Source organism: Haliotis asinina, chromosome 7 (assembly GCF_037392515.1).
Source record: "Haliotis asinina isolate JCU_RB_2024 chromosome 7, JCU_Hal_asi_v2, whole genome shotgun sequence".
In the NCBI taxonomy this organism is placed as follows: domain Eukaryota; kingdom Metazoa; phylum Mollusca; class Gastropoda; order Lepetellida; family Haliotidae; genus Haliotis; species Haliotis asinina.
This window is the reverse complement of record NC_090286.1, coordinates 23,969,606-23,994,048: the sequence shown is the minus strand read 5'-3', so window position 1 is coordinate 23,994,048 and position 24,443 is coordinate 23,969,606. Positions and strand designations below refer to the sequence as shown.

The following is a 24,443-nucleotide window of genomic DNA, read 5'->3' as shown; positions in this document are numbered from 1 at the left end:
CAGGAATCAGACTAGCATTTGGGGCTCTTTGGGGTAAATTGCAGCCATTTATTTCCTTTAGTGCATTATTTAGGCTTTGATTGCATTCTGCTTCATCTATCTTAAATATCTTAAAGCGTCAAGAGTGGCATGAACAAAACTGAAAGGATATTGGTCCTCTTAAATGTGGTTATTAATAGCAAAAGGTTGTCCCGCGAGCCGGATTCGAACCAGCGACCTAAGGATTGCCAATTACAGCTTTGCCACTACAGTCCTCCGCTCTACCAACTGAGCTATCACGGGCCTTGACACTTCAGGTCGTTTGAAAAGACGCCTCTCTTTCTAATCAATAGGGCCTTCCTCGCTTGACTGCTCAAACACTTCCTCCTTGCTGACAGTGTGTTGTGGGTAGCAATCTGCCGAAAAGATGTGTAGACTCATTTCAACCTCTGAGCCACACATGTCTCCTAACACCAGTCTCCAGTTCGATTAGTTGACATATGCCGGGTGATTACGGAATCTTTTAGTAAGGAGTCTAATCCTCACAAACGGGCTAATTTCTAAGAGAAAACCCTGAATGATCCGCATTAGCATTCGCTCAGATGTGTGCAGACTACTAAGCAAGTCCAAACCTCGTCATAATTGAGAGTTACAAGAAGAGTCGATCCATTACATCAGTTGTGTTGAATATAAGAAGCTTTGAGGAGGCAAGAACACAGATGAATGAAAATAGTAACCCTAAAACAGTCCAGAATGCATGCAGACTTGTTGGGTGTATCAGCATCGATTCAATGGTAAGGAATACATGTGTGACTTCAAAAGCGTAAAGATATCACTTTTGAGATCGTTGTCAGGATGGCCGAGCGGTCTAAGGCGCCAGACTCAAGGTATTGCATCAGACCTTCTCCCCTAGTGGAGGTACGGGTGTTCTGGTCCACGAATGTGGGCGTGGGTTCAAATCCCACTCCTGACACACTTTTTTCCTCCCTCCAATCAAGCCCTTTTCGGAAGTCAGGAATCAGACTAGCATTTGGGGCTCTTTGGGGTAAATTGCAGCCATTTATTTCCTTTAGTGCATTATTTAGGCTTTGATTGCATTCTGCTTCATCTATCTTAAATATCTTAAAGCGTCAAGAGTGGCATGAACAAAACTGAAAGGATATTGGTCCTCTTAAATGTGGTTATTAATAGCAAAAGGTAGTCCCGCGAGCCGGATTCGAACCAGCGACCTAAGGATTGCCAATTACAGCTTTGCCACTACAGTCCTCCGCTCTACCAACTGAGCTATCACGGGCCTTGACACTTCAGGTCGTTTGAAAAGACGCCTCTCTTTCTAATCAATAGGGCCTTCCTCGCTTGACTGCTCAAACACTTCCTCCTTGCTGACAGTGTGTTGTGGGTAGCAATCTGCCGAAAAGATGTGTAAACTCATTTCAACCTCTGAGCCACACATGTCTCCTAACACCAGTCTCCAGTTCGATTAGTTGACATATGCCGGGTGATTACGGAATCTTTTAGTAAGGAGTCTAATCCTCACAAACGGGCTAATTTCTAAGAGAAAACCCTGAATGATCCGCATTAGCATTCGCTCAGATGTGTGCAGACTACTAAGCAAGTCCAAACCTCGTCATAATTGAGAGTTACAAGAAGAGTCGATCCATTACATCAGTTGTGTTGAATATAAGAAGCTTTGAGGAGGCAAGAACACAGATGAATGAAAATAGTAACCCTAAAACAGTCCAGAATGGATGCAGACTTGTTGGGTGTATCAGCATCGATTCAATGGTAAGGAATACATGTGTGACTTCAAAAGCGTAAAGATATCACTTTTGAGATCGTTGTCAGGATGGCCGAGCGGTCTAAGGCGCCAGACTCAAGGTATTGCATCAGACCTTCTCCCCTAGTGGAGGTACGGGAGTTCTGGTCCACGAATGTGGGCGTGGGTTCAAATCCCACTCCTGACACACTTTTTTCCTCCCTCCAATCAAGCCGTTTTCGGAAGTCAGGAATCAGACTAGCATTTGGGGCTCTTTAGGGTAAATTGCAGCCATTTATTTCCTTTAGTGCATTATTTAGGCTTTGATTGCATTCTGCTTCATCTATCTTAAATATCTTAAAGCGTCAAGAGTGGCATGAACAAAACTGAAAGGATATTGGTCCTCTTAAATGTGGTTATTAATAGCAAAAGGTAGTCCCGCGAGCCGGATTCGAACCAGCGACCTAAGGATTGCCAATTACAGCTTTGCCACTACAGTCCTCCGCTCTACCAACTGAGCTATCACGGGCCTTGACACTTCAGGTCGTTTGAAAAGACGCCTCTCTTTCTAATCAATAGGGCCTTCCTCGCTTGACTGCTCAAACACTTCCTCCTTGCTGACAGTGTGTTGTGGGTAGCAAGCTGCCGAAAAGATGTGTAAACTCATTTCAACCTCTGAGCCACACATGTCTCCTAGCACCAGTCTCCAGTTCGATTAGTTGACATGTGCCGGGTGATTACGGAATCTTTTAGTAAGGAGTCTAATCCTCACAAACAGGCTGATTTCTAAGAGAAAAACCTGAATGATCCGCATTAGCATTCGCTCGGATGTGTGCAGACTACTAAGCAAGTCCAAACCTCGTCATAATTGAGCGTTACAAGAAGAGTCGATCCATTACATCAGTTGTGTTGAACATAAGAAGCTTTGAGGAGGCAAGAACACAGATGAATGAAAATAGTAACCCTAAAACAGTTCAGGATGCATGCAGACTTGTTGGGTGTATCAGCATCGATTCAATGGTAAGGAATACATGTGTGACTTCAAAAGCGTAAAGATATCACTTTTGACATCGTTGTCAGGATGGCCGAGCGGTCTAAGGCGCCAGACTCAAGGTATTGCATCAGACCTTCTCCCCTAGTGGAGATACGGGTGTTCTGGTCCACGAATGTGGGCGTGGGTTCAAATCCCACTCCTGACACACTTTTTTCCTCCCTCCAATCAAGCCCTTTTCGGAAGTCAGGAATCAGACTAGCATTTGGGGCTCTTTGGGGTAAATTGCAGCCATTTATTTCCTTTAGTGCATTATTTAGGCTTTGATTGCATTCTGCTTCATCTATCTTAAATATCTTAAAGCGTCAAGAGTGGCATGAACAAAACTGAAAGGATATTGGTCCTCTTAAATGTGGTTATTAATAGCAAAAGGTTGTCCCGCGAGCCGGATTCGAACCAGCGACCTAAGGATTGCCAATTACAGCTTTGCCACTACAGTCCTCCGCTCTACCAACTGAACTATCACGGGCCTTGACACTTCAGGTCGTTTGAAAAGACGCCTCTCTTTCTAATCAATAGGGCCTTCCTCGCTTGACTGCTCAAACACTTCCTCCTTGCTGACAGTGTGTTGTGGGTAGCAATCTGACGAAAAGATGTGTAGACTCATTTCAACCTCTGAGCCACACATGTCTCCTAGCACCAGTCTCCAGTTCGATTAGTTGACATATGCCGGGTGATTACGGAATCTTTTAGTAAGGAGTCTAATCCTCACAAACGGGCTGATTTCTAAGAGAAAACCCTGAATGATCCGCATTAGCATTCGCTCAGATGTGTGCAGACTACTAAGCAAGTCCAAACCTCGTCATAATTGAGAGTTACAAGAAGAGTCGATCCATTACATCAGTTGTGTTGAATATAAGAAGCTTTGAGGAGGCAAGAACACAGATGAATGAAAATAGTAACCCTAAAACAGTCCAGAATGCATGCAGACTTGTTGGGTGTATCAGCATCGATTCAATGGTAAGGAATACATGTGTGACTTCAAAAGCGTAAAGATATCACTTTTGAGATCGTTGTCAGGATGGCCGAGCGGTCTAAGGCGCCAGACTCAAGGTATTGCATCAGACCTTCTCCCCTAGTGGAGGTACGGGAGTTCTGGTCCACGAATGTGGGCGTGGGTTCAAATCCCACTCCTGACACACTTTTTTCCTCCCTCCAATCAAGCCGTTTTCGGAAGTCAGGAATCAGACTAGCATTTGGGGCTCTTTGGGGTAAATTGCAGCCATTTATTTCCTTTAGTGCATTATTTAGGCTTTGATTGCATTCTGCTTCATCTATCTTAAATATCTTAAAGCGTCAAGAGTGGCATGAACAAAACTGAAAGGATATTGGTCCTCTTAAATGTGGTTATTAATAGCAAAAAGTTGTCCCGCGAGCCGGATTCGAACCAGCGACCTAAGGATTGCCAATTACAGCTTTGCCACTACAGTCCTCCGCTCTACCAACTGAGCTATCACGGGCCTTGACACTTCAGGTCGTTTGAAAAGACGCCTCTCTTTCTAATCAATAGGGCCTTCCTCGCTTGACTGCTCAAACACTTCCTCCTTGCTGACAGTGTGTTGTGGGTAGCAAGCTGCCGAAAAGATGTGTAAACTCATTTCAACCTCTGAGCCACACATGTCTCCTAACACCAGTCTCCAGTTCGATTAGTTGACATATGCCGGGTGATTACGGAATCTTTTAGTAAGGAGTCTAATCCTCACAAACAGGCTGATTTCTAAGAGAAAAACCTGAATGATCCGCATTAGCATTCGCTCGGATGTGTGCAGACTACTAAGCAAGTCCAAACCTCGTCATAATTGAGAGTTACAAGAAGAGTCGATCCATTACATCAGTTGTGTTGAATATAAGAAGCTTTGAGGAGGCAAGAACACAGATGAATGAAAATAGTAACCCTACAAGTAGTATAGGGAATGACAGTTCTAAAACACTTTCAAGAAAAGTCTCTACAAAGCCTTATTTACTAAATAAATCTTTGGTTGGGCCCTTAGCTCTTGCTACTATTACCCCTACTACTTAACGTGTGTTGGAGGTAACACTGTGCCGTACGGTACGATCAATAATTCTGCTCTTACAAACCCCCTACCCGGCCCATCCCTCAAGTAGTATAAGTTAGGTTCGTCGGCTTTCATATCCACTTTATCTATGTTGTAAGTTTTGACTGACCATATAGGATCGGTGGCCCGCTTACGGCTATCACCCTCGTGTTCCCCCGGCTGGTATAGATACCTCACTAGGGCCCTATCTGGATCCCACTTTTTTTTAAAAAAGTCTCTACAACGCCTTATTTACTAACTAAGGCTTTGGTTGGGCCGTTACTATTACCCCTACTACAAAAAGTTGGCGGCCTATGTCATGTTTATATCGATGAAACAGTTGAACGTGAACCGCCTACGATCACTTTGGTGTTCGTAATAAAGGCTTGCTGGGCTTTTTGTATCCCCTGTTCTATGTACTTTTTTTTCTCGTCCTCACTGATAGCAGACTTACGAGACTTGGACCGAATATCTTGTTTCATTCCGTTATATTTTGTGAGTTCAGAGAGGATTGAACGAAACTCCTCTTCTGAGATCTTACTATCAGAGAGTGCCGTGGAAATACGCTCACTCACTGTGTTGAGCTTTGCTTCGGCCAGAACCCTGATCTCGTCGTGTTTCAATGCCTTACGATGCAGTCTGCGTGATACTAACTTAAGCGCCAACCCTGCCAACCCTGCCACCCCTGCCGTTATTTTAATACCTAGCACTATAGGTGCAGCCACGATGGTAGCTAACAACCCAACGCCTGCCGCCCCTAGTCCCATGCTGGTTGCCATAAGGGTAGTGTCAGCCCCGTCCACGATATTGAAAACTCTATTGTACTTTTTACATAGTGCTTTCCGCGTGTCACGGTCTTGTTCTAGTTGACGTTTCACATCACATAACTGTCTCAAGCGGAACCCATCTACGGTTTCCAGCGTCTTCGCTACTTCCTCTACGACTGGGTACAGACCCATCCTATAATATATATTTTGAAAGATATTTTAATTGGGTTTCAGTTAAAAGTCTATCAATGAATTTGAAGTCTACAAGATCTAGACTACCACTCAGGGTAATAGGTGAGAGGCTAATAGACTTTTCTGTTGTAATAAAAACCCCAAGGAGGCTTATTAAGTGGTTTATAGGACCCGTGGTATCCCGTTGTATAACAATACGACAATATTTGCCTTTGTGTATGCTAAACCAGTGTATTGACACCCCGGGTAAAATTTGGTGTACTATTTGGGGGTCTCCATTGTCTGAATACTCAAAGAAGACTTCTATGATGAGTGTGAAAGGGGGGAATATTATTTCAGGATTACTAAATGTTAATTTATTTTCGAATGAAGACGTTAACCTATTTTTGTTAGTTCTTATTAATCCCCTCTCCGGAATGAAATCCCCGGGCCAGATACCGTTGTTCCTAATCTTAGAGATACGCCCCAATTCGGTTAATGTGATATAAGGTGAGGTGAGTGTTAAGTTGATCAGCCATTTGGGCTCTTTAAAATCTGATAACGACATCCGTCTGTACACGTTGTCTTTGAATTGCAGGATGTATAATTCATCTTCCTCACCAGGCTGATCGAATCCCTCCGTATCTCCTAGGTCGTTAAGCGTAGTGTTGGGACGATGACTGGTCATTATTATACTATTACGATATAATTTCCAACTGGTTTTTTGATAATAATTCAGGGGTGAACTTCATACCCATGAAGTGTATGTTGTCAGGCAGGAAGATCTTGGTAAGTGATATCTTGTTTTCCACGATCACGTTGACCCCCTCCAGACTGGTGTCGGCTCCAACACCCACCCGCACGTAAACGTTGCAAACTTGATACTGGTGTCGTTTCACCCACCCGAGTTTGATCCCATTCACGATCTCGACATCATTCCCCGATGGTTCCCCTAGGTAGACTTTGATGATCAGTGTTGAGTTTGCTGGTAGACTCTCTAGTATCTTGACCACGCCTTCGAATTCAGACACCAACTGCAATGTCACGTTTTGTATGGTCAGTTTACTCGATAGCATGTGGGCTGCTATAGTGTTGACTGGGCTGACGACTACGCTACGTCTCTGAGTTGGGACGTAAGCCACGAGCAGGGTTCCATTGTTCACGACTTTGTTTAGGTGGTTGTCTTTGTTATCCGTGAACACGTAAGGGGAGACGAGTCTAATATTGAGAAACCAGTCGTTATCGGGTAACAACACCCACTTGTCATCTTCGGTGAAGACGAGCATATATGGCTTGTTTCGGGCGACGGTAGTGCTCTCAACATCGTCTAAGTCGAACAGTTTACCCCCGAACGATGGGTATATTATCCAGTTATTACCGGTGTTGACAAGGGCGTACTTAGTGTTGACTGTTGCTCTTGTGGTATCTACTATATCACTTAGGGTTCCACCTGAGGGGATTTCAACGCGTTTGTAAATGTTGTTTTTCAGTTGCAAGGCATACGATTTACCATCTACTCCGGGAGCGTCGAAACCGCGCGTGTCTCCGAGGTCGGAGATCCCGATATTGACGCATTTTTTCACTCCGGGCCCTTGTGCGCTGGTCATTTTACATGAAGCGTTAAGCTGAGGTATCCTATATTTACAGGATTATGATTTATATCTAACACCGATATTGTCAGCTCAGGTATGTTGCCCTGGGTTAATCTCTTATACTGCCGTGGTGAAAACGACTCGGTTCTACCGTCGTTGTATTTCTCACTTTTCACCGGCACTGCTCTCAGTATAGTGGAAGGGTGACCTCCTTGAATGTTGTACGTTGTGCTCACCTGATCGAGATGAATGTACAGCTCTCGGTACGGTACTAGGTCGGGTAACTTCGTGCCTGTGACGGTTGTTGTTGGTTTTATCTCGTCAGGAGACATACCGAGTATCCTCGCTAATGGTCGGCCGAGCCTCAATGAGGTTCTTCCGTTGTTGATTAACACCACTGTACCGTTTGAGTCGTTCATCTTGAGTTCGGCTCCCAGGGGTTTGAAGACCTCGTCGTTTAGAGAGCACACGCTGTAGTAGCCGTCAGTTATCTGGCTGCGAGTTCCACTGACGAACAGCTTATTGTTGCTGGCGTTGATGTTAGTCCATTGCGGTAGGTAGGTGATATCGCAGAGTGCGACTTCGAGTTGACCTGACGTGTTATCGATCGCGTGCGTCAGCTGAACGGCCTCACCGCTCGTTATTCCTGGAAGTGTTATGTACATGTTAGAGTATATATGCTCATTATATAATAGTTTTAAAATGTATTCCCCTGGTGTGTTTTACCCTAAACTGGACGTAGATTTCTCCACCATGAAGATCGTGGTTGCTCCTGGGTTGTATTTCAATGCCAAGTTTATAGATATGCCTGATAAGTATAAGCTTTCGGTGACTAACGTCAAGGCAGTCCACGCTTGGTTAAACAACCCTATGCAGTTCTGGCAGAACCAATTCAACTGGTGGTGTTGGTTTCACAATCCAGAAAGTGGAGCAGTCAACCGCAGACGGGTGGAAAATGTTCATGCTGGACACGTCGAAAGGGTTTACTCATGCCGGGGTAGTCAGGTTGAACGACTCGATTCGAACGTACGTGTGGGCGCTGTTGGGTGCGCAGTCGATGACGCGTTCCAACATCCTCGGTAAGGGAACTGCTTACGACGCTCAGAAACAGTTCGTTTCCAACGTTGAGGATGCTATCAATTCTCCAGTTGATCTCCCGCGGGCCATCGACCGTTACCAAAACGTGTTAGAATACGCCAGATCGAAAGTCAATTACGTGTTTGGCGTGGGGCTGTACATGGCTCCGAGTGATATGCAACTGAGAGTAAAAAAAGTGGTGGGTTATAACAACAAAATAGTCATAGCCACGGCGGATCAAAAGTTGGGTATCAACCCCGATATTAACACCCCCTATATCCCACACATCCCACCACGTGAAACGGGTATAGTGGCGCCACCCCCGGAGTCTAAAGTTCATGTGCCCCCCACACACCCCCATATGCATGTGGGGGTACCCCCCTATCAGCAGCATATTGATAATAAAACAGCCCTAGTGGTTGGTGGGGTAACTTTGGGACTTATTTGGTTAAAGATTTCTTAGCCGCTACGTACACCAGACCCGCCACAGCGACGATGGCTGCCCACATGTTTTGACTGAGCCACATGGCAGTTTTAGCCAGAGCGCCCAACAACCACGAGACGATGCTACCCAGGATGCCGGGAAGGGCTTCGGCGGCTTTACCAGCCAGTTTAGCTAGGCCTTCCCCGAGTTTTTTTATCCAGTCTTTAACCCCACCGCCTGTGGGAGTTCCCCCGCCGCCAGGTGTGGGGGGTGTGGGGGTTCCCCCCACCAGTGACACCACCAGGGTTGATATGATGAAACCCAATGCAGTCAGAATGCTGGCGATGGTGATCCCTTGCTCCCGGAACAATATCCGAATCCTGTTGGCTAAAGTTGTATCCTCATTCAGTATTCTATCGATTGTTTCCCGAATACGACTGATCTGGGATCGAAGCTGTTCACGATTCGAGGAAGCGGATTCCAATCGTGTACGTCTCTCGTCTTCTAAATCGCGTAGTCGTTCATTGATACGACGCTTCATATCATCGTTTTCAGTTTCGTTGAGTTTGGTTTTTTCCCTAGCGATGTGCTCGTCGATTTCGTTCAGTTTCCCCATGTTGTTCACGAGTTCTCCACGCACGCGTTTCACGGCTTCGTCTAAGCCGCGCAGTTCCCTTACCGGAAAGTCAAACCCCGGTAACGGTTTGTCCCAGTAGGTGCTCAACAGTTTTTCTATGCTGTCCGAGGCTTCTGTAGCACGCTGTGGTGTCATTTCATCTCTAGTGGTGAGGTGGGATCTGGTAGCTTGCAGATCTTCAACAACGGCCTTAGGTATTGCACCAACGTAATCATGCATGTTTAGATGTTCACGGATAAATTCGACACCATGGCGTCTGGCTAGAGTTGACAAGGCCAGTGGTTTTTTATTGCGCTTGTTAACGAGGTCAACCTCTGGTTTAGACTTAAGGCGTAGAACACCCTTTGTATCAATAAAAAAATTATCAAGGTATCGGCCCTGTGGTTCAACGTAGTATTTATCACTTCTTAAACTTTCGTAATAATCATCTACCGTTGTTGCCAAAAGTTCTTGGTTCAATGGTGAACTAGTAAATGAGGTCTCCTGCTCATCAGATGCCTGGGCACTAGCGCCCGGCATCTCCGTCATATCTATGTCTTCATCCATTAGTATTTAAATATATTTTATTTATATATAACAATGTACGGCAGAAAATTAGATCCTTTCAGAAGATTGAGAGAGCCATTAGGCGCCAGAGCCGTGCGTCAGTCGGTGACCATCACCAACAATCCCAGCAAGATAGACCAGAATCAAACTCTGCTGGTTAGATTTCCAAACCTTGGTGAGAATGACCTCATTGTACCAGGCACTGTTCGACTGGCGTTCAATATCACGTTGACCTCCGACAACGACAAACGCGAGCTAGTGCGTAACGTGGGTCGAGCTATCATCAAGAAAACTACCGTCAAGATCAGCGGTAACGAGGTGCTGAGCATCGACGACAGCGACGTGTTTCACTGCTACAGGGATCTCTGGAAAAGCGAGGGAGAGCGAGTCAATGATGTGTACCAGGGTATCAGCAAATCAACCCGGTCGCGCATAGGGTATGCCTTCACGCAAGACCAGCTAGACAAGCTATCGGACGGTGAAAAGGCCATCGCTCGAGCATACGGGAATAGATTCTGCGTGCCGCTCGACTTCGAGTTGCTCACGGGACACGCGCCGTTTTACCAGGCCGCCCTGGGTGATAGGCTCGAATACGAGCTCACGTTTAACGACTATAGCAAAGTAGTGCGTACGCCGAACGGTGATGAGGCCAGTTATGCCATAGACAACATCTCTCTGGAGTTCGACATGGTCACTAGCCCGGAGCTGGCCAGGCAGGTTCGAAGCCAGTACTCTGGGAAGATGGCTATCCTGTACGATCGCGTACTGAGACATAGATCAGTCGTTCGAGATAAGAGCGACACTGTGTGGAATATCAACCTGAACGTGCCGGCGCGATCGATGAAAGGTATCCTGGTCATCCCCGTGGAGTATTACGATCCATTCCGGAGGGACAGCGAGAAGTTTTTCAACCCCGAGATTGAAAAGGTGGAAGTGACCATCGAGGGCGTGCCAAACCAGCTGTTCAGTCATGGTATGAGACCACACCAGCAGTGGGATGAGATAAAAAAGCTACCAGTGGGGGATTATATAACAAAGGACCTGGACCTCGGCTCCGTGCAGATCGGTGAATACCTGACCACCAAGTACGCCCTATGGTTGGACATGCGATCCACGGATGATGATAAACTGCACGGTAGCGGGCGTCGTATAGATAACGGCAGCGAAGGGATAACCATCCAGATTACTAAGAAGGCTCAACCCGCTGGTAAGTTGAAATTATATCTGTACGTTATTATGGACGCGCAACTTAATATAGACAATGGGAGATTCGTGCAAGCCATCTACTGATGGGGGGTACCCCCCCACACCCCCCAACAATAAACAGTCCCCCCACACCCCCCAGGGGTACCCACAACTACCCACTGACCCACACTGCGCCATAGTGTGCGGGCAGACTGGCTGTGGGAAGACCGTTTTCGTGTTGGATATGTTGGAGGGTTACTACAAGGATGTGTTCGATAACATCGTTATCATGTGTCCTACTCTGAGCATGAATAAAACGTACGCGCGACCTTGGGTGATGACGGACCCGGACGTACACAAAATCGACCCTGGAACACGCCTGCAGGACTGGTTGAAAGCTCTTCACGAGAAATTTAAAGGGGAACCGACGCTGTTCATACTGGACGACTGCAGCGCTAATCGCGAGATAACAAAAAAGAGAGACATGCTATCGTACCTGGCCTTCTCCGGCCGGCATGCAAATCACAGCGTCTGGGTGCTAACGCAGAAGTTCAACTCGGTGTTGAAAGACCTCAGGGAGCAGACGCGATGGGTGGCCTTATTTCACTGCAAGGACAGGGATTCGTTCGAGGAGTGTTTGAGAGAGAACGATGTGATGAGTAAATTAGAACGGGAACAGGTGAAGAAACAACTCGCTGAAACTAAACACGCTAAGCTCGTGCTAAAAACCGACCAACCAGTAGCATATATAGTATGCTAAGCAAAGCTAAGCAAAGCTTAGCAAAGCTAAGTAAAGCTAAGCAAAGCTAAGCAAAGCTAAGCAAAGCTAAGCAAAGCAAAGCTAAGCAAAGCTAAGCATATAGCTATGATATTTGAAGTGTTTGTTGTGTGCAACTTAACTTTCATTTCTCTGTGTTTTGTCTGCATCGGGTATTATATAGTTAAAACTAAATCTTACTTGTTATATTATAAGATGGAGTGTGAGGAATTGCTCGAACAGTTGGGGGTCTCCCCCACGCCGCCGGCAGGCCCCACTGATGATAAGCGAGAGAAACTGGTGGCGTTGGCTGTTGGCGGCAAAGCCAAACATTACTTTGGAGACTACACTCCGGATAAAATTCACAAAATGTCAGCCGAAGAAATCGATAAGCTGTACGCTAGATACGAGTCCCGGCTCGGAGCAGAAATGACAAAGACAGTAGGATCGGCTATGACCCAGATATACACCGGTTTTGTATCATACTTCCTTCCCATTCCACCAGGGCGACGACTTTACCTGTGGGAGGACCTCGAGAAAGACCCTTTTATCGAACACGCCGTGAGTTCTATCAGCTGCGGGCTGTACCACAAATATGGTATGTTGTTGGCTCCAGTGACGGCGGCGATTATCACGGCAAAGCATTGTCAATTTGAGAGAAAAAATAATAATAATAGTATAGATGGATACTGCACAGGAAACCCCAGTGGAGGTACCCCCAACAGTGATGGAGGAGACCCCACCCCCAACAGTGAGTCCCGAGGTGACGGTGGAGACCCCTTCAACAGTAACCAGGCAGAAGAATCCTAAGAGAGTAGCTGCCGGTAAAAAACGGTGGTGTAACCAACATAAAGTGACCAACCCAACCCGACTGTTGTTGGCTGTAGGCGTAACTGGTGCCGTGGGTATAACATGGTTATACGTGGGGGTACCCTCCCACAGTGAGCCCCACAACAGTGAGGTGCCTCCAAACAGTGAGGTAACCCCCACTATTGACCCGCATATCATGTTATAATTTTAATATTTTATATCATATACATAATGTCTGAGGGGAAAACGTTCGTCAACGACGCATACCACGCCACAGTGGTCGCCAGTCTAGCAGTAGGGTACGCTCGGTTGACTAAAATGGTGCTTAAACAACCAACTATCAAGCTAGATTTCAACCTGCAGGATATGGGTATGCTCATAATGAACCTTGGTATGGCGATGGCCACAAAAGACATCCTAGTAAAACAAGGGATAATACCTGATAATATAATGAAATAAATATAGGGATGGCCACGATAGCTATGATGGTCGGTGGGGCGTTAGTGAATGCCCTGGCATTTTCCGGGAGTAATTTCCTCTTCTCGAAACTACGAGATGATCACGCGGCTGAAATACAGGAAGAAAGGAAGCGGCACGATCTCGCTACTGAGAAATTACAAAGGGCACAGGCCGAGTACGCTAAAAAACGCCTCCAGAGGATCGATTTTATTAACGAACAACTCCAGCGTGAAAACCATGCCGTTCAAACATTCAACGATGTCGATGAAGCAATGAAAGAATACTACCTACTAACTGGTAAACAATTGGAACCGCTCAATAAACCCACACTCGCTCAGTACTACACACCATCCAAGGGACAAATGAATCGTGAACTGGGCTTCATAGTGTTGGGTATAGCAGCTACTGCGTTGGTTGCTAAGCAATTAAATTAAAATACCTATATAAGTAAACATGAGACCCGCTCCATACCGATGCGAATACATACTTATGGGGAAGACCGGGGCCTGTGGTAGGAAATGCAGGAATCAGGGGTTCTGTTGTTTCCATATGGGAAGTCCTAACTACACGTGTTCTGTGTGTGGTATCGGGGTTAAAGGACACTACTGTCTATGTAAAGCTCACGGAGCGAACGTAGTCAGACATCAACTCATCTACGAGAATAAAAAGGGCTACATAAAAGAACGTAGGCGACTGCTCAAGATAGACTCCAGTGCGTGAAACAGCCACTTAAGGGTTACCTCCCTTTACTGTGAACCAATTAGACATTGGTTCTCTTAGGTGTAAACACTATGGCTAATGTACGCGAGCTGAAGAGGGTCGCAAAACAGAGAGGTGTGATCGGGTATTCTCGAATGCGGAAGTCAGCATTGTTGAGATTACTAGGTTTAGAAGCCCCTCCTACGGTAACACAATTAAAAGCTCAAGCAAAACAGCTTGGATACACGGGTTATTCAAACCTGGGGAGAGCCGGGTTAACAGCATTGTTATCACATGCCCCCGTAGCAAAACGTCCCACTGTAAAACAACTGAAAGCCGAGGCACACGATTTGGGTTTAGCTGGGTATTCCCGTATGAGAAAACCACAGCTTGTAGAATTATTACGGCAGAATAGAGCTATTGACCTACAGTTCGTGCGCACTGAGCGCGCTGTAGGCAACTATTTGAGAGGTTGGCGCATGCACGTTGATAGAAACATAGACATTACAGATATCAAGCCTCTGATAGCTGATAAGGTCAACCAGGAACTAAATAACCTAGGAAGTATCAAGTTTCAGATCACAGTGAAAATGTCGCTCGATAAGCAGGTTGGGAGTACCACTGAGTATGTTCAGCCTTACTTCCGAGGTCAACAAGAGGTCGTCACACATACAGAGACCATTGACACATCAATCGACACCAGTTTTCAGCAGATACGAGAATACCTAGAACGCTACACACACTTGGGGTCCGGGTGGGCTGTAGATAAAATCGATAATGTCTATCTAGACATAGCTAACTACGTGCCGTTCAGAGGCGGGTCATACCTAGCCTTGCCTCCCTACTATAGGAACAAACATGCCATAGTAAACGTTAAGAATAGAGGAAACGATTGCCTGAGGTTAGCTATCAGGTCAGCCTTATTTCCAGCTGACACTAATCCGAACAGGCCTTCTAATTATCCTCAGGATGATGGGATGGTATAGATGAACCCACCCCCATATCCCAGATCACTAAAGTAGAAAAACAGAATAATCTGGCTATAAATGTCTTTGGACACGAAGGTAACAAAACAATAGTACACAGGGTCAGCCCGGTGAAGGATCGCCAAGTTATCAATATATTCATGATCCAACGAGGTGAAAAGTATCACTACACGTGGATAAAACATCTCAGCCGGTTGTTGCACGACCAGTCGAAACACGATGCGGAAAAACACTTTTGTGTACGATGCCTACACGGTTTCAGTCGAGCTGATTTATTAGAATCCCACCGGGAGGATTGCCAAGGTGTGGGGCAGACGGCCATACGAGTCGACATGCCTAAGGAAGGTGATAATATCCTAAAATTCAGTAACCACAAGAACCAAATGTCTGTGCCTTATATTATATACGCCGACTTCGAAGCCTTAGTTGTGGGTGGGGATTCCACCAGTGATGCCGCCGTCAAGGCTCCCTTCACCCACAAAACACAAGAGCATAAAGCCTGTTCGTTTGGATACATTGTCGTCCGTTGTGACGGGGAAACGAAAGCTCCGGTAGTATATAGGGGCCCTGACGCGGCTGAAAGGTTTCTAAAGTGTTTGCAGGAGGAAGAAAAAATTATTAGGAATGCATTGTATAAAATCGCTCCCATGCGTCTGGCCCAAGACGACAAGTTAGCTCACGCTAGTAGCACTAACTGTCACGTGTGTGACTCACCACTTAACGGTGATTCGGTGAGAGATCACTGCCACATAACTGGTAAGTATAGAGGCGCCGCTCACAACGCGTGCAACCTCAAGCTTAAAATCAACCCTAAGACAATAAACATCCCCGTTGTCTTTCACAACTTGAGAGGGTACGACTCACACTTGATCATGCAGGCCATCGCGAAAATCGATGGTAATATAACGTGCATCCCCAACAACATGGAGAGATACATCTCCTTCAGCTTAAACGGACTTAGGTTCATTGACTCGTTTCAGTTCCTCCTGTCGTCACTCGACAGTCTGGTCAAGGCCAACAATACCTTCCCTATCACCGATCGATACACAGACGCCGAGACTAGACCCCTGTTTATGAGGAAGGGTGTGTACCCCTATGAGTACATGGATAGTTGGGTCAAGTTCACCGAGACCAGACTACCCCCTATTGACTGCTTTTATAGCAAGCTGAATGAGGCGTCCGTCTCACGAGATGATTACTCGCACGCGACTAACATATGGAATAAACTGGGTTGTAAGAACCTGGGTGATTATCACGACCTGTACTTGAGGACAGATGTACTGCTGTTAGCCGACGTGTTTGAGACGTTTAGGCGGACGTGTTTCAAGCAGTATAAACTCGACCCCGCATGGTATTACACCAGCCCAGGTCTGTCGTGGGACGCCTTGCTTAAAAAGACCGGAGTTAATTTGGAATTGCTCACAGATTACGACATGCACCTATTCATTGAGAAAGGCTTGTGAGGTGGGATTTCCATGGCATCCAAACGATACGCGAAAGCAAATAATCAATACGTGAAAGGTTACGATCCTAACAAGCCAACCAATCACATTCTCTACCTCGACGCAAACAACCTGTACGGCTGGGCCATGAGCCAGTATCTACCTACAGGGGGATTCGAATGGGTACCCCACGTTGATGTTATGGGGGTTGCACCAGATTCGAACAAAGGGTATATCCTCGAGGTTGACTTAGAGTATACCAAGGAATTACACACATCACACAACAGCTACCCCCTGGCCCCCGAACGTATGAGGGTTAACCCAGACTGGATGTCTGAGTACCAACATAACTTGTTAGGTGGGCGTGTGACAGACGTTGAAAAACTCGTGCCTAACTTAATGAATAAGACCAAGTACATCGTTCACTATCGCAACCTACAGCTGTACCTGTCGTTGGGTATGAGGCTGACCAAAATACACAGGGTGCTCATGTTCGACCAGAGCCCATGGATGGAGCCCTACATCAGAATGAACACAGACCTACGAAAAAAAGCCACCAGTGATTTTGAGAAAAATCTCTACAAGCTCATGAACAACTCGGTGTTTGGTAAGACTATGGAGAACCTGAGGAAACGCGTGACCGTGAAGCTGGTTCGGTCGAGTGAGGAAGACAAGCTCAGGAGATTGATAGCCAGTCCGGCATTCAACCGTAGTAAGATATTCACAGACAACCTGGTTGCCCTACACATGAAGAAAAGCCACATAAAATTCAACCGGCCTGTTTACGTGGGGATGAGCATCCTCGATTTATCCAAACACCTGATGTATGACTTTTACTACAACGAGCTCAAGAAACAGTACGGTGACAGGTGTGAAGTGCTGTACACTGACACGGATTCCCTGCTGATGGAGATTCGAACCGAGGACGTGTACGAGGACATGAAAAAACACCTCGATTTATACGACACCAGCGACTACCCTAAGACCCATGCCATACACAGTACTGTAAATAAAAAGGTCCTAGGTAAGATGAAGGACGAGTGTGCTGGCACGCCCATAGCCGAGTACATAGGTTTGAGACCTAAGATGTACTCCATACTGAAAGCCGACAATAGTGAGATCCGGAAGGCTAACGGGGTTAAGAAGTATGTGGTGAAACAACACATCAAACACGCCAGATTCAAGGAAGCCCTGTTCAAGACCCGTACTTTAGGCATAAAATGAACACACTTAGAAGTGATGGACATAAGATATACGGACTGACTATAAACAAGACGTCCCTGTCGCCTATGGACACGAAACGTTGGATAGCTATTGATGGGATAAACACATACGCGTATGGACATGAGAAAATTTGAGGCTATTTACTACAGCCCGCGTGGGTAATGGAAAGGAGCTAGCGCAGTAGATAAGCTAGCTAAAATAGCGAGAGTACCCCCAGAGGAAGCCAAAGCGTGGCTTGAAAAACAAGCCCTGTGGCAGATCTATTTGCCGGCACCACGCTACGTGCCTAGAAGGAGGTTCGGTATTAACATACCTAATAGCGTTCACCAGGCAGACCTACTGTTCCTACCCCACGACAAGAGGTACAAGTATGCCTTAACCGTAGTGGACGTAGCCAGTCGTTACAAGGAAGCCGAACCCTTGACCACGAAAGATTCGGCCCAGGTAGCCAGAGGATTCGAACGCATATACAAACGCAGCCCGCTGACGTGGCCAACAGAGCTGCAAGTTGACCCCGGACAGGAGTTCATGGGTGCCGTGTCACAACTGCTAGCCAAACACGATACAAAGGTCAGGCGTGGCACGGCCGGAGCCCATCGCAGCCAAGCCATAGTTGAGAGATTTAATAGGACTTTGGCTGAGCGCTTGTTCGGCTATCAGTATGCTAGGGAGATGGCCACCCCTGGAAAACGATCGACTGAATGGGTCACGAGGTTACCCAAGGTGGTGTCGGCAATCAACCATGAAGTCACCCGTCTCACCGGTAAGAAACCGGCAGACGCTATCAAACTAAAATCAATAGTTACAGAGTTGGCCTCTCCATTGCGTGGGAAGGAGAAACAGATACCAGATAGGGCCCTAGTGAGGTATCTATACCAGCCGGGGGAACACGAGGGTGATAGCCGTAAGCGAGCCACCGATCCTATATGGTCAGTCAAAACTTACAACATAGATAAAGTGGATATGAAAGCCGACGAACCTAACTTGTACTACTTGAGGGATGGGCCGGGTAGGGGGTTTGTAAGAGCAGAATTATTGATCGTACCGTACGGCACAGTGTTACCTCCAACACACGTTAAGTAGTAGGGGTAATAGTAGCAAGAGCTAAGGGCCCAACCAAAGCCTTATTTAGTAAATAGGGCTTTGTAGAGACTTTTCTTGAAAGTGTTTTAGAACTGTCATTCCCTATACTACTCTACAACAGTCCAGAATGCATGCAGACTTGTTGGGTGTATCAGCATCGATTCAATGGTAAGGAATACACGCGTGACTTCAAAAGCGTAAAGATATCACTTTTGACATCGTTGTCAGGATGGCCGAGCGGTCTAAGGCGCCAGACTCAAGGTATTGCATCAGACCTTCTCCCCTAGTGGAGGTACGGGTGTTCTGGTCCACGAATGTGGGCGTGGGTTCAAATCCCACTCCTGACACACTTTTTTCCTCCCTCCAATCAAGCCGTTTTCGGAAGTCAGGAATCAGACTAGCATTTGGGGCTCTTTGGGGTAAATTGCAGCCATTTATTTCCTTTAGTGCATTATTTAGGCTTTGATTGCATTCTGCTTCATCTATCTTAAATATCTTAAAGCGTCAAGAGTGGCATGAACAAAACTGAAAGGATATTGGTCCTCTTAAATGTGGTTATTAATAGCAAAACGTTGTCCCGCGAGCCGGATTCGAACCAGCGACCTAAGGATTGCCAATTACAGCTTTGCCACTACAGTCCTCCGCTCTACCAACTGAGCTATCACGGGCCTTGACACTTCAGGTCGTTTGAAAAGACGCCTCTCTTTCTAATCAATAGGGCCTTCCTCGCTTGACTGCTCAAACACTTCCTCCTTGCTGACAGTGTGTTGTGGGTAGCAATCTGCCGAAAAGATGTGTAAACTCATTTCAACCTCTGAGCCACACATGTCTCCTAGCACCAGTCTCCAGTTCGATTAGTTGACATATGCCGGGTGATTACGGAATCTTTTAGTAAGGAGTCTAATCCTCACAAACAGGCTGATTTCTAAGAGAACAACCTGAATGATCCGCATTAGCATTCGCTCGGATGTGTGCAGACTACTAAGCAAGTCCAAACCTCGTCATAATTGAGAGTTACAAGAAGAGTCGATCCATTACATCAGTTGTGTTGAATATAAGAAGCTTTGAGGAGGCAAGAACACAGATGAATGAAAATAGGAACTCTAAAACTGTCCAGAATGCATGCAGACTTGTTGGGTGTATCAGCATCAATTCAATGGTAAGGAATACATGTGTGACTTCAAAAGCGTAAAGATATCACTTTTGACATCGTTGTCAGGATGGCCGAGCGGTCTAAGGCGCCAGACTCAAGGTATTGCATCAGACCTTCTCCCCTAGTGGAGGTACGGGTGTTCTGGTCCACGAATGTGGGCGTGGGTTCAAATCCCACTCCTGACACACTTTTTTCCTCCCTCCAATCAAGCCGTTTTCGGAAGTCAGGAATCAGACTAGCATTTGGGGCTCTTTGGGGTAAATTGCAGCCATTTATTTCCTTTAGTGCATTATTTAGGCTTTGATTGCATTCTGCTTCATCTATCTTAAATATCTTAAAGCGTCAAGAGTGGCATGAACAAAACTGAAAGGATATTGGTCCTCTTAAATGTGGTTATAAATAGCAAAACGTTGTCCCGCGAGCCGGATTCGAACCAGCGACCTAAGGATTGCCAATTACAGCTTTGCCACTACAGTCCTCCGCTCTACCAACTGAGCTATCACGGGCCTTGACACTTCAGGTCGTTTGAAAAGACGCCTCTCTTTCTAATCAATAGGGCCTTCCTCGCTTGACTGCTCAAACACTTCCTCCTTGCTGACAGTGTGTTGTGGGTAGCAATCTGCCGAAAAGATGTGTAAACTCATTTCAACCTCTGAGCCACACATGTCTCCTAGCACCAGTCTCCAGTTCGATTAGTTGACATATGCCGGGTGATTACGGAATCTTTTAGTAAGGAGTCTAATCCTCACAAACAGGCTGATTTCTAAGAGAACAACCTGAATGATCCGCATTAGCATTCGCTCGGATGTGTGCAGACTACTAAGCAAGTCCAAACCTCGTCATAATTGAGAGTTACAAGAAGAGTCGATCCATTACATCAGTTGTGTTGAATATAAGAAGCTTTGAGGAGGCAAGAACGCAGATGAATGAAAATAGTAACCCTAAAACCGTCCAGAATGCATGCAGACTTGTTGGGTGTATCAGCATCAATTCAATGGTAAGGAATACATGTGTGACTTCAAAAGCGTAAAGATATCACTTTTGACATCGTTGTCAGGATGGCCGAGCGGTCTAAGGCGCCAGACTCAAGGTATTGCATCAGACCTTCTCCCCTAGTGGAGGTACGGGTGTTCTGGTCCACGAATGTGGGCGTGGGTTCAAATCCCACTCCTGACACACTTTTTTCCTCCCTCCAATCAAGCCCTTTTCGGAAGTCAGGAATCAGACTAGCATTTGGGGCTCTTTGGGGTAAATTGCAGCCATTTATTTCCTTTAGTGCATTATTTAGGCTTTGATTGCATTCTGCTTCATCTATCTTAAATATCTTAAAGCGTCAAGAGTGGCATGAACAAAACTGAAAGGATATTGGTCCTCTTAAATGTGGTTATTAATAGCAAAAAGTTGTCCCGCGAGCCGGATTCGAACCAGCGACCTAAGGATTGCCAATTACAGCTTTGCCACTACAGTCCTCCGCTCTACCAACTGAGCTATCACGGGCCTTGACACTTCAGGTCGTTTGAAAAGACGCCTCTCTTTCTAATCAATAGGGCCTTCCTCGCTTGACTGCTCAAACACTTCCTCCTTGCTGACAGTGTGTTGTGGGTAGCAATCTGACGAAAAGATGTGTAAACTCATTTCAACCTCTGAGCCAAACATGTCTCCTAACACCAGTCTCCAGTTCGATTAGTTGACATATGCCGGGTGATTACGGAATCTTTTAGTAAGGAGTCGAATCCTCACAAACAGGCTGATTTCTAAGAGAAAAACCTGAATGATCCGCATTAGCATTCGCTCGGATGTGTGCAGACTACTAAGCAAGTCCAAACCTCGTCATAATTGAGAGTCACAAGAAGAGTCGATCCATTACATCAGTTGTGTTGAATATAAGAAGCTTTGAGGAGGCAAGAACACAGATGAATGAAAATAGTAACTCTAAAACTCTCCAGAATGCATGCAGACTTGTTGGGTGTATCAGCATCAATTCAATGGTAAGGAATACATGTGTGACTTCAAAAGCGTAAAGATATCACTTTTGACATCGTTGTCAGGATGACCGAGCAGTCTAAGGCGCCAGACTCAAGGTATTGCATCAGACCTTCTCCCCTAGTGGAGGTACGGGTGTTCTGGTCCACGAATGTGGGCGTGGGTTCAAATCCCACTCCTGACACACTTTTTTCCTCCCTCCAATCAAGCCGTTTTCGGAAGTCAGGAATCAGACTAGCATTTGGGGCTCTTTAGGGTAAATTGCAGCCATTTATTTCCTTTAGTGCATTATTTAGGCTTTGATTGCATTCTGCTTCATCTATCTTAAATATCGTAAAGCGTCAAGAGTGGCATGAACAAAACTGAAAGGATATTGGTCCTCTTAAATGTGGTTATTAATAGCAAAACGTTGTCCCGCGAGCCGGATTCGAACCAGCGACCTAAGGATTGCCAATTACAGCTTTGCCACTACAGTCCTCCGCTCTTTTTTTTTTCATTAAAATATTTATTCCCAAAATTGTAGAATTACAGTCGCAGACAGTGCTTACACTACCACCTCATAAATAAAATATGTATCACAGATTTGGGGTGGCAGTGCCTAACATTTCAATTGAAAAGAGAGGAAGTATGTTTTCATAGAAATGTGCAGAAGTTTTTTATAGGTTACAATGAAGAAATATACCCGAATGAATGTATAATATATTTAATGTAGCTAATCTGAGTACCTCTGTATTTATAAAGCATTATGTAATATTCTAATCTAACGGTGAGTGTAGAACAATGTCATTTCCATCCAACGATATGAATATATTGCTCATGACATATTTTTGAATGAAAATGTGTGATTGATTTGCTTTGGAATATTTAAAGAACAACAGGCTAAAATGACGTCTTATCAATGATTTGAAAAATGCCTTCATGTGAAATGAAATCATGTTTTGGCTCAATATCACCCTCCTTTTAAATACAGCTAGACGATAAATTGAGAATACAATGTCCATGAATGCTTTAGACGACAACTTCTTTTCTGGTAAGAACCCAAACAATAACCAGATAGATAACTGTCCAAAACTAAAGCCTGTGTCCTGGCACACATCTGTCAACATTTCAATGATGAGGTCTTGCAAGGGCGATAACTCCTTGCAGAAGACGAACAGATGTAAAATGTCTTCTGTTTGTATGTGACACACTGGACAAACATCAGTGTTTGGCAGTCGAATTTTTAGAAGTTTATCATATGTGAAAACAATATTATGTGCAATTTTAAAATCTAACTGTATGGAGTCTGTTGATTTATCTTTTTCCCATACATTCATCCAAATATCTTTCTAATTAATATCAGTGCAAGCTGATTCCACCAAGCGATAGCTACCGGTTCCTTGAAATGTTTTGTCCTGAGAACTTCATAACAAAATTTTGTTGTGTTAGTGTTTTGAGTTAGTGGCAACCTCTGACAAAATGATCTTTTCCCACTCTGACGGAAGCGCTAATAAAATAATGGCATAACATTGTTGTATGGTACTTACATCCATCTCAGGTAAGGTGTCATGGATTATATTAACAATAATGTGTCCACACATGAATTTTGGAATAACTTCAAAACAAATATGCTTGATGCAAATAATTCCACTTGAAATAAATGACTGAAACATAAGAGTTTTTCCATTGAATGTAATCAATGGATTCTTAAATATTGGCTGATTCATGAGTGAGTGAGTGAGTTTAGTTTTACGTCGCACTTAGCAATATTCCAGCTATATGGCGACGGTCTGTAAATAATCGAGTCTGGACCAGACAATCCAGTGATCAATAACATGAGCATCGATCTGCGCAATGGGGAACCGATGACATGTGTCAACCAAGTCAGCTAGTCTGACCACCCGATCCCGTTAGTCGCCTCTTACGACAAGCATAGTCACCTTTTATGGCAAGCATGGGTTGCTGAAGGCCTATTCTACCCCGGGACCTTCACGGGTAGGCTGATTCATGATATCATCTACCTTTTTAAGTAATGGTCTTTTTCCTTCATTCAATTCATTCCATGCAGCTAGTAACTCTGCATAAAATGGACTTATATTCTGTAAATAGGCTTTATCATATTCAAGGCTTTGCCACTACAGTCCTCCGCTCTACCAACTGAGCTATCACGGGCCTTGACACTTCAGGTCGTTTGAAAAGACGCCTCTCTTTCTAATCAATAGGGCCTTCCTCGCTTGACTGCTCAAACACTTCCTCCTTGCTGACAGTGTGTTGTGGGTAGCAATCTGCCGAAAAGATGTGTAGACTCATTTCAACCTCTGAGCCACACATGTCTCCTAGCACCAGTCTCCAGTTCGATTAGTTGACATATGCCGGGTGATTACGGAATCTTTTAGTAAGGAGTCTAATCCTCACAAACAGGCTGATTTCTAAGAGAAAAATCTGAATGATCCGCATTAGCATTCGCTCAGATGTGTGCAGACTACTAAGCAAGTCCAAACCTCGTCATAATTGAGAGTTACAAGAAGAGTCGATCCATTACATCAGTTGTGTTGAATATAAGAAGCTTTGAGGAGGCAAGAACACAGATAAAGGAAAATAGTAACTCTAAAACTGTCCAGAATGCATGCAGACTTGTTGGGTGTAT

At 45.3% G+C, this 24,443-nt stretch overlaps 15 non-coding genes across 15 annotated transcripts; 7 read left to right on the top strand and 8 right to left on the bottom strand.

The window, feature by feature from the left end:
• Positions 1–189: 189 nt before the first annotated feature.
• On the bottom strand, positions 190–282 carry Trnay-gua (transfer RNA tyrosine (anticodon GUA)). The gene is made up of 2 exons: positions 246–282; positions 190–225 (listed from the first exon to the last, which is right to left on the bottom strand). It is a non-coding gene; the product is annotated as a tRNA-Tyr (tRNA).
• A 546-nt stretch (positions 283–828) lies between these two features.
• Positions 829–952, top strand: Trnal-caa (transfer RNA leucine (anticodon CAA)). Its single transcript has 2 exons — positions 829–866; positions 907–952. It is a non-coding gene; the product is annotated as a tRNA-Leu (tRNA).
• A 228-nt stretch (positions 953–1,180) lies between these two features.
• Positions 1,181–1,273, bottom strand: Trnay-gua (transfer RNA tyrosine (anticodon GUA)). The gene is made up of 2 exons: positions 1,237–1,273; positions 1,181–1,216 (listed from the first exon to the last, which is right to left on the bottom strand). It is a non-coding gene; the product is annotated as a tRNA-Tyr (tRNA).
• A 546-nt stretch (positions 1,274–1,819) lies between these two features.
• On the top strand, positions 1,820–1,943 carry Trnal-caa (transfer RNA leucine (anticodon CAA)). Its single transcript has 2 exons — positions 1,820–1,857; positions 1,898–1,943. It is a non-coding gene; the product is annotated as a tRNA-Leu (tRNA).
• A 228-nt stretch (positions 1,944–2,171) lies between these two features.
• On the bottom strand, positions 2,172–2,264 carry Trnay-gua (transfer RNA tyrosine (anticodon GUA)). The gene is made up of 2 exons: positions 2,228–2,264; positions 2,172–2,207 (listed from the first exon to the last, which is right to left on the bottom strand). It is a non-coding gene; the product is annotated as a tRNA-Tyr (tRNA).
• Positions 2,265–2,810: 546 nt separating this feature from the next.
• Positions 2,811–2,934, top strand: Trnal-caa (transfer RNA leucine (anticodon CAA)). Its single transcript has 2 exons — positions 2,811–2,848; positions 2,889–2,934. It is a non-coding gene; the product is annotated as a tRNA-Leu (tRNA).
• A 228-nt stretch (positions 2,935–3,162) lies between these two features.
• Positions 3,163–3,255, bottom strand: Trnay-gua (transfer RNA tyrosine (anticodon GUA)). Its single transcript has 2 exons — positions 3,219–3,255; positions 3,163–3,198 (listed from the first exon to the last, which is right to left on the bottom strand). It is a non-coding gene; the product is annotated as a tRNA-Tyr (tRNA).
• A 546-nt stretch (positions 3,256–3,801) lies between these two features.
• Positions 3,802–3,925, top strand: Trnal-caa (transfer RNA leucine (anticodon CAA)). The gene is made up of 2 exons: positions 3,802–3,839; positions 3,880–3,925. It is a non-coding gene; the product is annotated as a tRNA-Leu (tRNA).
• Positions 3,926–4,153: 228 nt separating this feature from the next.
• Trnay-gua (transfer RNA tyrosine (anticodon GUA)) lies at positions 4,154–4,246 on the bottom strand. Its single transcript has 2 exons — positions 4,210–4,246; positions 4,154–4,189 (listed from the first exon to the last, which is right to left on the bottom strand). It is a non-coding gene; the product is annotated as a tRNA-Tyr (tRNA).
• Positions 4,247–18,904: 14,658 nt separating this feature from the next.
• Trnal-caa (transfer RNA leucine (anticodon CAA)) lies at positions 18,905–19,028 on the top strand. Its single transcript has 2 exons — positions 18,905–18,942; positions 18,983–19,028. It is a non-coding gene; the product is annotated as a tRNA-Leu (tRNA).
• A 228-nt stretch (positions 19,029–19,256) lies between these two features.
• Trnay-gua (transfer RNA tyrosine (anticodon GUA)) lies at positions 19,257–19,349 on the bottom strand. Its single transcript has 2 exons — positions 19,313–19,349; positions 19,257–19,292 (listed from the first exon to the last, which is right to left on the bottom strand). It is a non-coding gene; the product is annotated as a tRNA-Tyr (tRNA).
• Positions 19,350–19,895: 546 nt separating this feature from the next.
• Positions 19,896–20,019, top strand: Trnal-caa (transfer RNA leucine (anticodon CAA)). Its single transcript has 2 exons — positions 19,896–19,933; positions 19,974–20,019. It is a non-coding gene; the product is annotated as a tRNA-Leu (tRNA).
• A 228-nt stretch (positions 20,020–20,247) lies between these two features.
• Positions 20,248–20,340, bottom strand: Trnay-gua (transfer RNA tyrosine (anticodon GUA)). Its single transcript has 2 exons — positions 20,304–20,340; positions 20,248–20,283 (listed from the first exon to the last, which is right to left on the bottom strand). It is a non-coding gene; the product is annotated as a tRNA-Tyr (tRNA).
• A 546-nt stretch (positions 20,341–20,886) lies between these two features.
• Positions 20,887–21,010, top strand: Trnal-caa (transfer RNA leucine (anticodon CAA)). Its single transcript has 2 exons — positions 20,887–20,924; positions 20,965–21,010. It is a non-coding gene; the product is annotated as a tRNA-Leu (tRNA).
• A 228-nt stretch (positions 21,011–21,238) lies between these two features.
• On the bottom strand, positions 21,239–21,331 carry Trnay-gua (transfer RNA tyrosine (anticodon GUA)). The gene is made up of 2 exons: positions 21,295–21,331; positions 21,239–21,274 (listed from the first exon to the last, which is right to left on the bottom strand). It is a non-coding gene; the product is annotated as a tRNA-Tyr (tRNA).
• Positions 21,332–24,443: the final 3,112 nt, after the last annotated feature.